Here is a 12,653-nt window from a genome sequence, read left to right as displayed (position 1 = left end):
TAAACATGCTATCTATGTACGTTTCATCCGACCACAAGAACTGGGATGACGTACTGCCTTTTATCACGTACGCATTCAACACCGCCAAGCACGAGACCACCGGCTATAGCCCTTTCTTCCTGCTGTACGCACGGCCACCCCGGTACACAATCGACACTGTTTTCCCCCTTCTGCAGTCACGAAAATTCCACTGTCGCCGAGACTCTCTGCCTCGCCGAAGCTCGTCGTATTGCTCGTTTGCGCACTTTGGCATCGCAGGACAGATCAAAAGTACGCTACGACATTCGCCACCGTCCGGTAACCTATCGCCCTGGTGATTTAGTCTGGCTGTGGACTCCAGTACGGAAACGCGGGTTATGCCAAAAGCTTTTGGCCACCTACGATGGACCGTTTGTGATTATTAGCAGACTCACGGAAGTCACGTATAACATAGCTCGCCTCACGGCGAGTGGTAGAAGAGCTGCCAAGACACAAGTGGTCCATGTCGCCCGCTTGAAATTGTTCACGTCAAGACACATGGATTGACTCACCCGGCGGGCTTCGTCTGCGACGAGAGGAATGTTACGCATGAAGAAAACGAAGACCAGTGAACGTGCTTGCGGTCCCGGGTGGAAGAAGAAAGAAGAGAACGACGCTCAGTTGATAAACCAGCTGACCGCTCTTGCGCTCACCTTCGCGACCTAAAGTAAACGGTCCCCTTCATCCGTCAGGGTTATAAACGGTCTCCTTCGCGCGTAACAATATACATACATATATATATATATATATATATATATATATATATATATATATATATATATGTATGTATGTGTGTGTGTGTGTGCGTGCGTGTGTGTGTGTGTGTGTGTGTGTGTGTGTGTGTGTGTGTGTGTGTGTGTGTGTGTGTGTGTGTGTGTGTGTGTGTGTGTGTGTGTGTGTGTGTGTGTGTGTGTGTGTGTGTGTGTGTGTGTGTTGCACTGTCGCCGACCTTTATGCCCATTTCATTTTCAGTTCTAACTGCTTAGTCGAAGATCCAAGTGGTCAGCGAATTTATTGTTGTGTAAAGAGAGAATGCCAAGGTCCACGGAAATGGAAATTTCGAGTGGCGGGGGCACGTGTCCTGTGTATAGGAAATTTGGTTTATACACAAAACTGCCGAGTCAGCAATATGTGTTTAGAGTTGCCATAACAAGCTACCCTCTATTGTACACGACCGCCGGCAGAACGCCCACGGACGAAAGCGTTGAAATAACAGCATTTTTCATTCATTCATTCACTCATTTTAGTAGGACATGCCGGAGAGCGACGAAACGCATGCATTCAGAGTTTCGATGCTTGCTTAATTTAGCGAATAACTCACTTCCTTGTAGCCCGCGGCGAGCAGTCTTAAGCTGGTGGTTTCGTGAAGTTGTTGTCAGCTGTTTTTCGTAGCAATTACTGGAAAATTAATTTGCAGCAAAGGTGTTCCGCGCGTAGCGGGGCAAAATGAAACGTTCTTTCTTCCGGGAAGACGTACGATTGTGGATGTCCTTGTGCTTATAGACGGAATTGGCAAAGCACCTTCCCGCTGCCACGAAGCTTCCTGTATACAAATAATTGAATATGGCAAATCAGTTTTGCGGACGCCCGCAAAGTGGAGGAAAGTGCATGAAATTGAAAAATTGTCATCCACCTGAATTCTAACACGAAGCTACAAAGGAAACCCATACGGTTCAGTGTCATTTAACATCTTTATTTGAATGTCTTCCCGTGATAGTTGGCACAACACTTATTCTCCCGGTAGAGGAAGAGGCACGGTATAGGCGCGTGCTACCTGAGCACTGCAACTCTTTTTTCTACGCGTCGTGACGGTTGGCGTAGCCACTTCTATGCACCATAATTTAGCTCCATATATCTGTGCAATCTTTCTTTCTGTATAGTATCTACCAACTTACGTGTTATCACTCGTTGCATTCACCACCCTGGGACAGTTCGACCGTTTGCACCAAGATCTTCGCACAAAATTTAGAGCCCTTTCCGAGTGCCTGCAAGGATAGTGCCTGATGGGCCATGGACAACAGACCATAGTTCGTAAGCTCGTGCCATAGTATGTCCATGGACATATCCTCGGCAAGGTGGCATCGCCATAATGATGCCCGCAAGCATAATTCATTCCTATGACGTCCAAAACGTGGCCGCGTGATTGAAAAACTCAACTTCTTTTGTCACGAAACTCGGAGAACGCTGAATCGTGCTATTGCAGAAAAGACAAAGAAAACCCGTACATTACTCTTATCCATCGATCTCCCCTGCGCGTATACTCGTGGCAACATGATCTGCGAACACTCAAGCAGATATATCGGCCACAAATACCTCACAACAAGGAAATGAAAAAAAAAGGAAAAGTGCAAACGCGCGCAAAACAGAAACTATGAAGCTTTCGAAAAGCATTCTCCTTCGTGCGCGCGACACATGACCAGCGGCAGCGAGCATTGGGTGCAGCGCTATCCTCCTCGGACTGCGGTTTGAAGAATCGTGTCTCACGCGAAACGATTAATTCTTTTTCTCACCCGCAGCGTTCGGCGGCTTCGTCTCGTTTCATGCCGGCCCGCTCCCTCCCTCCGTCCAGCGGCCGTGCCGAACAGCTCGGCATGGCTTGGCCGATCAGATATCCTCGGCGCGCGCGCGCGCGACTCGCGGGTGGATCAGACAATGCCGCCTTAACGCCCTAATGGCGCCTTTGTTCTTCGCCGCCACTACCAGCATCGATGTTGCTTGGTGCTGCCGCCGCCGAGAGATAGCCGCCCACCGTCGCCCTTTCGCGCACCCAAGAGAGAGCGGCGTCCCGCGGGCGCATATGCTACACCCTTCCGCGTGTATATGCACCCGCGAACGCCCCCCTTTCTCTACTTGGGCCTTCCCCGATGCCTGCCCCCCTCCCTTACCCAACGCTGGGCGCTCGAGCCCTTATTGTATTTCGATGGCCGCTCGAAGCTCTGATGACCTGAAAGGTGGGATCTCCGTCGTTCGGTCGTCAGGATCGCGCGCGGCTCTGTGCGTGGCGTCGCGAATGCGGACGTGCGACGCTTTGCGGAGTCTTCGGTGATCGCCTCCCTTCTTCCTTGTTTTCCGTGCCTCTCCCTCCTCGCAATCCCGTCCCTACGGCGGATTGATGCGAGATAAAACGACGGGTATTTGGAGCATTCGGAATAATTCGGGCATAGCTTATTTTCGGCACCGGACGATAAATGGGCCGTCACAGAAGAACGTTATAGTTTAGCCACCTGAACTACTTTCGAACTCGAGAGGTATACTGGCGATAGAGCACGCCTTCACCGTTTATAGAACTGGTCAGAATAAGTTATTGAGCTGCGCGTCGCGCAAACGTTGAATGGTGTGAAGTACAAGGATAAATCGCGATGCAAACAAACGGTTAGCGCTCAAGTTCTTGATAGAAATTTGCCAGTCGCCCGCGGGAGCATATGCGCCAGATATGCGTCTGCATTTTCCGTCTACGAGGTTACAAAGCTTCGATCTCTATAATGTGGTTAATCAGGGAAACCTGCATTTAAAATCTCAGCAACATCTTGGACAAAAGTTAATTATTTGTTAGGATTTCTTATCCTCATGGTTCAAAATTACGAACTTGAATATCAAATAAAATTTCGGGGACCGAAACCATTTTAAGCGCCGGTATGAATTGTAAATGTGGGTTATAAAAAGCCGTTCTCAGCAGCAACCCGGCGAACAGTGGTCAAATTGGGCAAATGGTAGAACACCTACGGTTACACAACAGCGATAACAAAATAAACAACGGGTCCTAAAAAAATTAGCTTTATCAGCCTATTTATCAATTAAGACAATTTCCGTACATTCATGCGGTAATTTTTGTGCAAGTTGGCCTTCCTAGAGTTTTGAGCATACGATGTCGCTTCTATTCGTTGCGCGCATCGTGAAGAGTGATGAACACATTCATGCTAAAAGCATTTCGCCCCGAATATTGTTTGCCATTGTTTTGTATATATCATGTATCCCATGACCAAATCTTGTCCGCATTTTCAGTACATTCAATCCTAGTGCAGTGAAACGTAAGTTTTATTTCCTTTAATAAAATGAGAAATTTATTGCATGAAAACTTTAGTCATGTGCATCCTATAATATCTGGCCCGTATTCCCAAAGCTTTTTGTTCATCGGTAATTTTTGCCATTGGCCAGCCGCCTTCGCTTATGATGTATGTCCGGCATCAGGACATATCATGAGGAAAACTTTTCCCGGTCTTATCCGTAATCGTTTCTCTCTCTCTCTCTCTCTGACCCAGCATTAGGAGAGGCTGGAATATGTCGCAAGAGTTTTTGGATGAATACTAGCTTAAGTTTTGTATGTTGTTGCGATAGGAGCGATATGGACACTTTAAGTGCGCACGCGTGCCGCCGCCGCCCTGTCCCAGCATCGACAGTGCAAGCGCAGCTCGCGCGTGGAGAATAGAAGCACTCCAGAGACAAGAGTGACGCCCAGTGTGTTTGCCTGCAAAAACGACGAAGCCAAGTGGACGCGCGCTCACGCTCCGGTCACTCAGCTCTGCAGCAGAGCCAGAGCGGCATCCTAAATGGATATACTATTCCTGCGGTGCAGCTATGTGAATGACCATACACTGATCTGATCGGGACGGACAGTACACTTCAAGCTACAGACGTTGACGGTTATCCTTCTCACTCATCTTTTACGTCATTGAGTTGCGACACCTAGGACGCAGTGGCGGCGCTACTTAACACGCCAGCGTCGTGAGACGCCTGGCAGCTGCCGGGGCGCTGTTCCGGCTGCACAGCAGAGGTTTCCTCGCGTGCTACGTCATGCCAATATAACGCCCCCGTGTATTCTTAGAACACTATCTGAGGAGCTTCAGCGCGACGCTAAACCTTGCTATCACTTTCAAAGCATCGCCCTTAAAGCATAAAGCTGCTATGACGGTTCTTCTGCACGACCATGCTTGATCCCAATGTATTCACGAAGATAGAATATAAAGTGTTGGACAAAAACCTGAAGTTTAGGTGCCTGTCATTTCCAAGTTATCATGGCGTACCATGCAGCTCTGCAACTTCCACTTCGTAAGGCGAGAGTCTATTAATAAGCGATGGTCACGCTGAACGATTCTTATGATTACACCATGCATGCATTCAAGAATTTGCTTGAACTTTTTAACACGAGATACAGAGGAACTGGGAGTACTATGTCTTAACCACTGTCATGCCCTTAGAGCTGCTCATCATCCTCGCAGAATATTTTTTTCATAATGACTAGTCGTATTCGCTTACTACGCCATGTCGACCGTGAATATACCCTTTAGCGAAAGATCTTCATCGTCGAGCGGCGATATGTCTCTAACTGGAACGGGTCTTCAGTATTAGTACATTAAATGCCTACATGCATGTCGAGACAGATGCGAATTACTCTGAAGTATTCCATTCACATGGCACAGACGTACTTCACACGACGGTATGACCACTTGCCTTCCACATAAAAAGCAGCATGTTTATCGGCACCACGTAATGATGGCAGAGACGGCTGTCAATTTCCCACCATATACGATGCAACATGGGAAATTCACAGAGTAAGTATTTCGCTTTCCGAATCGGATGAGCCGACAACGGCTCGTGTGATGACTGTGGTGACGAGGAGACTCTTCAGCACCTTCTCTGTGGCTGTTCGCGCTATAATTTACAGAGACGATCGTTCGCAATCGCAATAGCGCGCTTTGGCCGAAGACCTCTAACAGAGGAACTTATTTTAAGATGCCGTCATCACAAGCCATCGCAGCAAAGGGCGACGGGGGCACTGTTGCAGTTTTTAAGGGCAACAGAATTGGACAAGCGGCTGTAGCCTGAACAGATGTTTATAGTGCTGCAAGTGTTACTGTGCTGTGCGGTGATAGTATGCGGCGACAGTGACCGACTGTGATTGTGTGTCTAAGCGTCTTTCTTTCTTTATCTCTACTTTGTTATCACTTTACCTCCCCCTCCCCTCTTTCCGCAGCGTAGGGTAGCAAACCCGATCTTCCCCTCTGGTTAACCTCCCTGCCTTACCCCTTTCCCCTGTCTCTCTCTCTGTTAGATGGACAAGGACAGCTAATTGTGAAGCAACTTACAAACATGTCGAAAGAACGTAGCGCAAGAGTTCGCCGATCTTCCTACAGGAGGCGCCGCCGTACGTCCTTGTTCGCCTTGCTCGGTTGTGAGGATAGCGCTGAGGGGACACTTGGGACGGGCCGTGTAGAAGGCAGGAAGCTTCTAGCTGCAAAACCCTGTTTCGCGTGGATGCTAGCTCTCAACCGCGCAGGGACTCCTGCGCAGGTTCCTGTTCAGGACTCACCTGGTGTTGATATCCCGGAGCCGTTAATTGTGCTGCCCTTATAGGACGTATACTGAGCGATCACTGAGCTATATATATATATATATATATATATATATATATATATATATATATATATATATATATATATATATATATATATATATGATGAGCGCGTTCGATAGTCCGTGGTCCGGACGCCATATAGTCAACCCAACTAACTACCTTCTATTAGGGCAAGGCAGCGGGTGAAAGCTGCGAGGCTGAGGAAGCGGGCTGACATAAGGCAGAGGGAAACGCGCTGCAGTGACTCTTGCGGTAACGCGATTATGGCTATGATTAGATCATGCCAACTGTGTGTGTCTAGCCCAGCGAAGGAAAGCTGAAATGTGCCCTTCCGGTCCAGAAGTTAACAGCGTAATTAAGCTGTGATGTTAAAGAGATTCTAAACCACCCCTCGGGCTCGGTGAAAGAACACAGTGCAAGGATAGCGCTCGTTACTGTGAACATCTCAGCGAAATTTTGCAGTCGTGCGCGGTGCGTGGAGGGCGCAAACGGAGCACGAAGTCACATTTTTCTCAAACGGTCTCTTTTCAACAGAAGCCTGCTCCTCACAATTTTGTGGGTGCTTTATTTCTTAATATAGCAGGTTCCCATACGCGGCTGCAGTGGGCTGCTATTTGGCCAATAGCTGACATCCATTAAGAAGGGTGTTACGGTCAGTGTGCTTGTTCCTACTGTTACTGTATAGCATTATTGACGCACTTTAATAAACGGGCTCGTGGAAGCGAAAATCTTCTTTTGATTTTCGGTAATAATTGCGTACATCCGGAAGAAGCCGACTATCGTCTATTCACGCTCAGCCGCAGTCGCTCGCGTCGTGCTTATCGGTGTCGTGGCCGTCGGGTCTCGCTAATGTCGACGAGTTTTGAACACTCAACTAGCCTCGAACCAGGCAAAACTTAAGATCAGACCACACGCAAGCTCGACACAACATGCTCACTCCTGGCCGCTCCTGGTTTGACGCCTTGGCAGAGTTTGCTTCGTAATGAGCTTCAATATGCGCAAGTTGCCATGCGCCAACTAGTCGTCGGTCAAGCCGGCCCAGAACAAAGCCGGTCAGCACAACGTAGCACGGCGAGACTGGGCCATATGAGCGCGAGCGCACACTCAAGTCCCGTTGTGTACAAAGCAAGGGCAACGCATACGCACTACAATTGCATGTAGCTGCGATCTGCTGCGTAGCGTAGAACCGCGGCCGCCGCGGGTTGCCGCGACGAGTCCGATGGCTGAGAGCAGTGCGGCTCGCTGAGGACAACCGCGTGCGGCGCGTCGTGTACCGAAATCGGATGTAGTGGCGTCAATGTGAACATCCAAAATCGAATCCGAACTGCGCGCCACCGTGACATTGAGTAGGCCCCGCCCCGCCGTAGCCTTCGCAGTGCAACTTATTGAAGAAAGAACGGAAGCACCGCGCAGGGGATCTTTGATTGCCAATAACTCTGCTTCTACCGGGAACACATTGAAGTGATTTCTGCGGGAAAAAACGAGAAGAAAGGGGGTTAACCGAGGGGCCCGATTTTTATTAACCATATCATGAGAAGCCAACAAACAAAGACACCGAGGAAAGCATAGGGGAAATTACTTGTACTTACTTATTGAATTAATGAAATGATAGATTAATGGCAATGAAAGTGCACGAAAAAACAACTTGCCACGGTTGCGGAACGATGCCACGTCTTCGCATTACGCGTAAGTATTTCTGAAATAGTCTATTTTAACTTCAAATGCATTTCTCGACTTCGGTAAAAAGTGGTTTAGGGTCCCTGTAAGGCGCTGAACTTAACACATGTACTTTAACTCGGGAAGCAAGAGAATACATGTATAAGCACTGATGTTAAGGCGCTGAAGTTAACAGATGTGTACCTTAACACGCGAAGCAAGAGAATACATGTGTAATTAGAACATGTCTAGATGGTTCCCTGCGAAGTTAATGTGCCATCGTGGAGAACTCAATTCACGTGACTACGAATACTTGCCTGTGACATTTAGACCCCACAAAGTAACGTGCGGAATAACCAAAGAAGGGACAAAGAGAACGGCAACTTGAGCAAACTTCTGACGACTGTCGATGTCCGTGTACGTTCGAGAGCCCGGCGATGTTTCATTCGCACTAACGCCGTAAATCATCGCCGCTCGGGGAGAATCGCATCGTTAAATATGAATCAGCGACGGGTGTCCCTCTCCTCTCGTATTTCAAAAGCGCAGCTGCTTTGCCAAGGGGACAAATCCACCTATGCGGGTCTTCCAAATCCAGGTAATTTGAGGGTTGGCACCCAAATACCTCAAATCGAAGGCTCGTTCTCTTTTCCTCCCCGTTTTCTCACTCGCCTATTCTTCTCTATTCTGCTGCGCCGATGTGCTCTATACTTCGAGTCTACTTCTGTTTTCATTTAAACGTAACATGGCGTTCACGTCACACACCCGCACAGCGCACACGAAACGACATGTGTGCAGAGAGAGAGAGAGAGAGAGGCTGACGAGACCTATACAAGCCTCGCTGGTGAGTCGCGCGCGCGAGCTCAAATTGCGAGTCCTGAAAGCAAATTGCACATAATGCCGGGTCGCCAGACTGGTTTGTCGAGCGAGTTTCATCTCGAATGGCAGTATTTGAAGACGGCAGCAGCGCTGAATAAAACAGGATTCGTCCTCCCTTGGCGCCGAATTGGCTCCCGGCTTTCGCAGGTGCAAAGTGATCGCGATCAAGGAAATCAAGCTGCGCTGTATGCTGCTTCATTCGTGAAGGTGTACATACTGGCCCCTCTTTGCCTTCTTTTTTTTTCTTTTTATCTTCGTGCTAGTTATCCTGTCAGCGGGGGAGTTCTTGCGGCGAGGCTTCGAGGGACGCCGCACTTGTTCGCTCGTATATACCTGACGAGTGAATCGTGTCAGTCTTTGTGTTTCTCACGCACTCCTGCCTGCACTCTCTCTTTCGCTGTTGTAGTCTTTTTCCTTTTTGTTCCCTCTGGCGCTACGCATGCACTACGCTGATGTTTCAGTCAGCTACACTCTAAAAATTTTAACACCCTTAAGGGTGTAAATGACTTGTCCCATGGGTGACACCCTATTTGGGTGTATTGCTACACCCCAAGCAACGGGATGCAAATTAACACCCCACAAAAGAAGGGGTGTTAATATGACGTCACCTCGCCTATGGGTGTAAAACAAACAACACCCTTTCTATATGGGGTGTAACACAGACACCACCCTTTCAATATGGGTGTAGCATGGACAATACCCTTCCAAAAGGGTGTTATCCCTGCAAGTATTTTAGCGTTCACTACAGCCACGTAGTTAATGGGCAGACTAGCTGTTGTGAATGCTGCCTAGCCTTAGCTATGGTACTACCTTGTTCAGTGTGAGCCAGAATCTGTGAGGCGTCCTCATATTGCGCTTCTGGTCCGTCATGTAGTAGCATAACGTGCGACCCTTTCAGGCAAACAATTTAAGGTTTCGCCATTGCAGCAAGGCACACAGGCCATGCTTTTCGTAATCTTCCTCTGCAGTGATAGTACACTGCCGGCAGGATGCAGGGCGCAATAACAATGCGCGCTGCACTAAGGACACAGGATCTCCCGCACCTTGGTGCACCAGTACTTATAACCCCGTGGAAACAGCACACAGCCAAAAGCATGGTTACATGCATTTCAGAAATAATTAAAAAGCTCCACTTTTCTTGTTCAAAAATTTTCGCGACTCCAGCTCGACCAGGAGGGAAAGACACCACAGCTCATTGTTGTAGCTCATATTGAATGCAATTGAGCGCAAGCAATGCATGGATTGGCGACGGTAACAAGTGCAGTACTACAGAAGCATACGTTTGCCTGTCAAGCAGTTTTTTGCCGTTTTAAGCACACATTTTATACCTCTATACATTAAAGTTGTCATTTATCTCCACGGGATGCTTCTACTAGTACTTTCACACATGACTTAAAGGCAGCACTGAAAGCCAAAGAACTAAGTGCTTCCACGCCGAATAATGTTTCAGCATTTACGAACAAAACAGCATGTGCAGCTGTGCATGCTGTTCAATATATAAGCATGCACTATTTCCTGAAATATATGTCTGCTCCATTTACTGCCAGTGACCTGCTTATACCCAATAATTTAGTTTATTTTTCACCATGTGCTTGCATTGAATATTCCACAGGCATTGTAAGTTAAGCTACCAGAATAACAATCAGCTAATCTAAGGTTCCCTAATTCAACAAAATCATTGTAAAATTTGTGACGAAATGTCAGAAGAAAAGTATTCATTTCATTAAAGAGAAATGGTTACATAATAATGATTGCACATTTTAAATGTAAGAAGGAAAATAAGGAGTAAAACCATACCAATACAAAGACATAAGGACCAAATAATGGCACAGGCTTGCTCAATTAAATTTTAAGCAGAACAGTTTAAGTAACCTGACTACGAACTATCACATGTTTTCATTCGAAAAGCACTACATCTTATTATAAAACACAAAAATAACCGGTCACATAAGTAAGAACAAGTCTGAGTGTGTCTTTAACACAAGTATAGAAAGTTGGGCGAGTTGGTACAGTAACATGATCTTGGATTGTAGCGCGAAGTGACACAGACTAGAAGCAGACAGGATGAGCGCTAACTCTCAACTAAATTTTTATTGAAACGAAGAACACACACATTATATATATATATATATATATATATATACGCAGGAAAGAGACGACGAACTTTTTGGAAGACTTCTTTTTCTTAACGTTTTCGGCTGGTGGACCAGCCTTCGTCAGAGTACAGTGAGAGTACTCTGACGAAGGCTGGTCCACCAGCCGAAAACGTTAAGAAAAAGAAGTCTTCCAAAAAGTTCGTCGTCTCTTTCCTGCGTATGTTACGTCGGGTCCTGCGTGCTGAACTTTGAAGAAAACCCCTATATATATATATATATATATATATATATATATATATATATATATATATATATATATATATATATATATATATATATATATATATATATAGGTGACTGCAAAAAACCGCAGCACATCTAAATGAATATTGAATACATAGTAGTCACATGAAGACGACAAACAAAATCCATCAGCCATCAACTGCATGGCAAATCTCAAATCTGAGTGCAAGCTATTCTCTTATCAAGTATACCTGTAGGCATTGCGACCAGTGTGCTCCCAAGATGTATGAGGCATTAGTCATTGCAGAGTTGTAAGGACATGACAATCCTAGGATGATTATGTTCTTGAGGCTTTTTTCCCCACTTTCCATCTTTTGAAACGCGCATACTTTAGTCATGAAAACAAAAATGCTACAACTGGCGTGTGATAAGTTGTGCGTCTTATTTCCTAGCAGCTCATTGAAACGAGCCACGATGACAAATTACAATGCCGTTACCTCATCAGACATTCAAATTTCTTAAACACAAACAAAACCAGATAGGCATTAGAGTGAGCATCACTTAAATACATTACACTGGTTTAAAGTTATTGCACCACTTTGTGACAGGTAAAAATGTTAGAAACATCAAAAATGTTAACATTCTACGGCCAAGCGTGAAAACTAAATAAAAAAATCATTAAGCTTTCTTAAACGGGTACAGGAGCTTTACAACTGGCCGTCTTGGTGATGGACACGCAGACAGATGAGCAGCCATTCCACTGAGACGAGAATGTTGAGGGCTTCGCATGGAAGTCTGCGAGACACTGCAGAGTAGTTCTTGGTCCACATGAAGGAGGTTGCTTGCATACACATCTGGGCCACCATACTGAATGCATGGTGTTACCGGAACCTTTTCCCCCTGCATTGTGGTAAAAAAGCATGGTTAAGTTTATACGATATTTAATATGCAAAAAATGTGAGGCATGCAGACAGGACACTAGAGTAGAGAAGTGAACATGAACACGAAAAACATGAAAAATTTCATTAAATTGTTTTATTAGATAAAATTTTTATACTATGTGTCATTCATTATGAGGGTTCATAACCGCAACATACTTAATATATAAGCAGGTAGAATTATCAGCTTGGTCAGTTTGCACAAGCTCGTTTGAGGCAAGAAATCGAGTTTCACAAACACAACCTCAACATTCTTGATTGAAAAAGGAACACCTCAGATGACATGCAGTCCTGTGAGTGGGAATTGCACAGTTCAAGAAAAACAAATTAAAACTCACAGACCGAAAGCGAATTAATTGATAGGTTTTAGTAGCACAAGGGCATCTTTGGCCAATGAGCGCCAAGTCTATACTGCAAACAATAAACTTAGTGCATCTTTACAAAGCAAATATATAAAGATGATTAATGCCTCTC

The sequence above is a fragment of the Dermacentor variabilis genome, chromosome 2, assembly GCF_050947875.1.
Source record: "Dermacentor variabilis isolate Ectoservices chromosome 2, ASM5094787v1, whole genome shotgun sequence".
Taxonomy (NCBI): domain Eukaryota; kingdom Metazoa; phylum Arthropoda; class Arachnida; order Ixodida; family Ixodidae; genus Dermacentor; species Dermacentor variabilis.
The sequence above is the reverse complement of the archived record's forward strand: the minus strand, read 5'-3'. Positions refer to the sequence as shown.